This window comes from Lynx rufus, unplaced genomic scaffold, assembly GCF_022079265.1.
Source record: "Lynx rufus isolate CCGP_SWC_20201006 ecotype Redwood Valley unplaced genomic scaffold, mLynRuf1.p SCAF_5, whole genome shotgun sequence".
Taxonomy (NCBI): domain Eukaryota; kingdom Metazoa; phylum Chordata; class Mammalia; order Carnivora; family Felidae; genus Lynx; species Lynx rufus.
In genome coordinates, this window is record NW_025814867.1 from 46089680 (window position 1) to 46095075 (window position 5396).

General features: G+C 37.0%; 1 pseudogene; it reads right to left on the minus strand.

The window, feature by feature from the left end:
• Positions 1 to 596: 596 nt before the first annotated feature.
• On the minus strand, positions 597 to 1109 carry LOC124526917 (ferritin light chain-like; annotated as a pseudogene).
• Positions 1110 to 5396: the final 4287 nt, after the last annotated feature.

Sequence of the window (5396 nt, forward strand, 5' to 3'; positions counted from 1 at the left end):
AATACTTGTGGATGATTTTTATTGTGGTTCAACTTCTAAGAATGACTTAATTGCTTTTCCCACTCTGATATCTTTTATGCTTTATAGAAAAAAATGGCTAAATTGCCCAATTTGATTCATAACAACAGTCTCCATTTGTTTATCCCAGGCATTTTTCCAATAGTGTTCTCTAAATTTATGTTATTATTTGTCTACCCTCTTCCCCTCTTATCTAAATTCCAGTTCTGCTTTGGGTAAAATTAGTTGTTTTTTTTTTTTGAGAGAGAGAGAGAAAGAGAAGAAAAGAGGTGAGAGGGAAAGTCTTTTATTATATCAGGGGAAAATCCTTTTTATTCTATAATTTTTCTTGTTTTGGGCAGAAACAGATATGTTAAAAAAACAGGGGTTTCTTTTTTTTGTTTTGTTTTTTGGGTTTTTTTTTTTTTTTTTTTTTGCTGCAAAAAGCTTCATTGTTTTCATTTGGTCCACGGCTTGGGAGAGGGCTACAGGTGGTTAAAAAGCTGCCTAGTGGCTGCAAGGAGAGACTCGGGCACAAGCCCTGGCACCCGGGGGATGTCAGAGGTACCCTCTCAATGGCTGCTGGGCTCCAGAGACTTCTAGTCGTGCTCGAGGGTGAGCCTTTCAAAGAGATACTCACCCAGGCCAGCCTGGGGGCCGGAGAGCCTGTGGAGATTAGTCAGATGGTCGCCCATTTGATGAGTTTCACCTCATCTAGGAAGTGATTCTCCAGGAAGTCACAGAGATGGGGGTCTGCACGGGCAGAACTCAGGGCAGGAGGATCCAAAAGACCTGCTTCAGGTTCTTCTCCACAAGCTGGGCGGCTTCCACGGCGTCCAGAGTTTTACCCCACACATCTTGGGACGGCGCGCGCATGTCCCGGAAGAGGGCGCAGCTGCCACGCTGGTTTTGCGTCCTCAAAAGATGCTCAGCGCCTTCCCGCCTCTCCTCAGCCACCCCGTGGGAGAAGCGGTCCACGCCCTCCAGAGCCGCGGTGGAACTAGAAGCCCAGAGAGAGGTAGGTGTAGAAGGCTCTTAGGTGCTTGCCGACTAGGCGGCTGACGGCGGCCTCCACCTCTGTGGAACAAACTCTGACGAATCTGGGAGCTCATGGTTGGTCGGTAATGAACCAAGTTCAAAATCGGGTGTTGGCTGGCCCCAGGGGCAGAGGGTGGGCAAAAAGATGGCTCCCGACGTTGTGACTGGAAAAAAGGTTGGAGGGTGGTCAGAGGCTGGTAGAAGGGCCGTCCCTGGGTCTGTTCCGTCCAAACGCTGTTGAAGCGAGAGAGCGATCCGGAGGACTGCCGGGCGCACTGCCAAAACAGTTCGTATTTTTATATGCATGTTCGTATGTCTTTTTCTGTGCATCTAAATGGACTGTTATGCTTCTAGGTTAAGCCAAACATTTGATCAGTTTTCATATGTTTCTGTGTTGGAGTGGGCAAAAGAAGTCTGCCACAAAAATTTTGTGGTGCTTAGTAAATATAAATTCGATACTACCAGAAGTGATGTAATGTGGTAGATGAGAAACCCCATCCAACTTAGACCCCAACCGCTTCAACAGAAATCTGCACTTCTCATGCTTTCTGTTTATCTCACAACCCTTCATAGACTTCTCATAACCTACAATGATCTGCATCAAAATAGAAAAACAAAGTTTTTTTTTTTTTTAACTCTGTATTTCTGTTTGTGCTCACTGTCATTACTAAACAGTGTATTGAGGATTGTTGTCCTGTTGTGTGTGCGTGTGTTTTTCCTTATATGCAAGACAAAATGAGATTAGTGAAGTGCTGGGATTCTCATTAGGGGAGTGACTTAGCTCACCTTATCCACACTTCAAAGATTTCTGTTGCCTCCACCAGGTAGCAGATCTAAACTTTACAGTAGTCCCCCCTTATCTGTGGGTGATATGTTCCCAAACCTCCAGCTGATGAAACCACAGATAGTATACCAAATCCTATATGCACCATATTTTTCTATACATAGAAACCTATGAAAGTTTAATTTATAAATTAAGCATAGAGATTAACAACTAAAACATAATAAAATAGCACAATTAAAATATACTATAATAAAAGTTTTATAAGTGTGTTTTCTCCTTCAAATTATCTTATTGTACTGTACTCATCCTTCTTCTTGTGATGATGTGAGATGATAAAATGCCTACATGACGAGATGAGGTGAATGACGTAGGCATTGTGACATAGTGTAAAACTACTGTTGACTTTTGATGGTATGTCAGGAGGATCATCTCCGTCCAGATAATGGTTGACCGTGGGTAACCGAAACCATGGAATGCAAAACCGTGGAAAATGAAACTGTGGACAAGGAAGACTTCTGTACATTTTTTCTTTTCATTACTAGAAAAAGAAAGTCATTTCCAATCCATTTTTAAGACTAGACTCCCAGGGTAAGAAATAATAAGGAAGACTTAAAAGGTCATCTAAAGTTATTTGTGACCAAGTTTATAGCTTTTCTCAATTTTCTCAGTTGTTATTAAATGGTGACTACATTTGTACAACATAGTCATTGTTTATTTTGATCACCACAAAATGTCTGTAAAACATACTTGTAAAATGGAAATGGGACAATAATTCAATAAATTGTCTCATAAAATTTAATCTGTCTTCTATAATAACAAACATTTTTATTTAGTTATTTTCTGAAAGACCCAGCATACCTAATAGATATTATACATTTTTGTTTCTAAATATTTTATTTAAAAAGAGAGAGAGGGGAGCTCCTGGGTGGCTCAGTCGGTTAAGTGTCTGACTCTTGATTTTGGCTTGGGTCATCATCTCATGGGTTCGTGAGATCTAGTCCTCTGTTGGACTCTGCACTGACAGTGCAAGACCTGCTTAGGATTCTCTCTCTCCCTCTCTCTGCCCCACCCCCACTCTCTCTCTCTCAAAATAAATAAATAAACATTAAAAAAAAAAAGAAAGAGAGGAGCACAAATTATAAGAGTAAATCCATGTAATCAATTCTCAGATCAAGAAGTAGAACACTAATCTGTCATTCCAGAACTCCCACTTGTCTCTTTCCTAGTGATTGCTGCCACCAAGGTAACTATTATCCTAATTCACCAAATTATTTTTACAAAATTTTTACTTTTATAAAAATGGAATCAAGCACTGTAAGCCTTTCTGTACCTGACTTCTTTAGTTCATGACCATGTTTGTGAGATTCATTCCTACTGTTTTGCACAGCATGTTTGTTACTTTTTGTGGCAGCATGGTATTTCACTGTATGACTTTATTCATCTATTCAACTACTGATGCTGTCCATCATTTATCCTTATTATACATATACATACATATACATACTCGATACAACGTACAGTGCCATATTGAATACAAATGGTGATAGTGGGAGATGTTTACTCATCCATTCCCAAAGTCAGGGGGAAGTTTTCAATATTTCACACTTAAGTATCATTTTTATGACAGTTTTTTATACATACTCTTTATCAGTTTAAGGTGATTCCTTCTCTTTATTAATAATTTCCATTTTTAGGTCAATATTCTTTGTTACAGAAACATTTCTTTTATTCCTAGTTTTCCTAGAAGTTATTTTCCCCCCCTGTAGTCTGACATTTTATCAAATGTTTTTCCTGTGTCTGAGACCTATGGTAATGTTCCCTGTTTTGTTCCTGAAATAAGTTATTCGTGGTTTCTCTGTTTTTCATTGCTTAATCTTGCTAGGAGACTATCAATTCATTTCTCTTTCCAAAAAATTAATTTTTTAACATTTATTTTCTATTGCATATATTTTCTGTTTCATTTATTTTTGTACTTTTATAATTTATTTTCTTTATTATTACTTATTTTTTCTTCTATACTTTTTCTTGAGTTTAATATAGTTTCATCTTCTTACTTCTTGTGGTGAATACCTAAACAATTGATTTTCAGATTTTTGAGTTTCTTAATTATGAATTTAAATTATAAATTTCCATCTCAGCACAGTAATAACTAAATGATGTCTCAAAATACTATATTTCGGTTATTTTTCAGCTCAAATATTTTATTAGGCACTATGACTCATCTTTTACTCATTAATTATGTAAATATGTTGCTTAATTTCTAGAAATTTGAAGATTTTATATTTATTGTTACTGATTTCTATCTTCATTCCACTATAATCAAATAATATATTTGGATTATTGAAATCCCTTTAGATTTGTTGGGTTTGGCTTTTGGGCTCCAATAGAATTTATTTTTGTAAATGTTCCATATACATTTACCAAAATTGTGTATTCTATCATCCTTTGGTACATTTTAACATAAAAGTATTTTCATTTTGTTAACTGTGTTGCTCAGAATATCTAGCTTTACTAATTTTCTGGACGGTTTTTTTTTTTAAGAGTTACCAAATTAGATGTGTTAAATTCCCCCTCCTTGAATGCAGATTTGTATATTACTGTTTTTAAATCTGTCCATTTTTAGCTTTATTAGTAGGTCTATACAATGCAATTTTTATACCTTCCTGGTGGGTGGGATATTTTGTTATTATTAAAGATTGCTTTTAAAAATATTTATTTATTTATTTAGAGAGAAGGGTGGGGAAGGGCGGGGTGGGGGGGGGACAGAGGACCCGAAGCAGACTCTGTGGTGGCAGCAGACAGCCTCATGCAGAGCTCAAACTCATAAACCATGAGATCATGACCCGAGCCAAAGTCAGATGCTTAACCAACTGAGCCACCCAGGTGCCCCAAAGATTGCTTATTATCTTTAGGAATGTTTCTTGCCTTAAAATAGATCTTATCCCATATAAGTGTAACAAAGTTAGTTTTCTTTTGGTGTTTGTATGCTCTTTCTCATTAGGAGCACATAGTTAAGCTTTTAAAAAATATTTATTTTGGGGGGGGGAGAGAGCAAGTGTGCAAGTACGCAGGGGAGGGGCAGAGAGAGAGAGGGAGAATTCCTTCTGGAATTTTTTTTCTTCTTCCTGGAAAACTCCCATTAGTATTTATTTTGAGTTTGTTGTTGTCAAATCCCAGTTTTTGTCTGGAAATAGTTTCTCTCTCTCTTTTTTTTTTAAAGAAGATATTCAAAGACTCATGTATTATTTGTTTTTACCTTCATGCATGTGGGAAAAGAAGGGAGTGTCAATTAACCTTTTGTGGCCTGAAAAAGTCACAAACCATAATATATTTTTGAAAACAGTGATGTCAGTGTAAATACTGTTACCAGGATAAAAAGTTATAGAATAGGCCAATCAATCAGAATTACAAATACTTTAGGGACTAAAGGTTATTTTTATAATATGGAACCATTGCTGAAGTTCAGTTATTTTACCAAGTTCCTTTGTTAGCATTAACTCTAACATGGAAATTATGAATCCAAATAATAGCTGCAATAAAAGAAGGTATGTCTTTGGAGGAGCCAAGATGGTGGAAC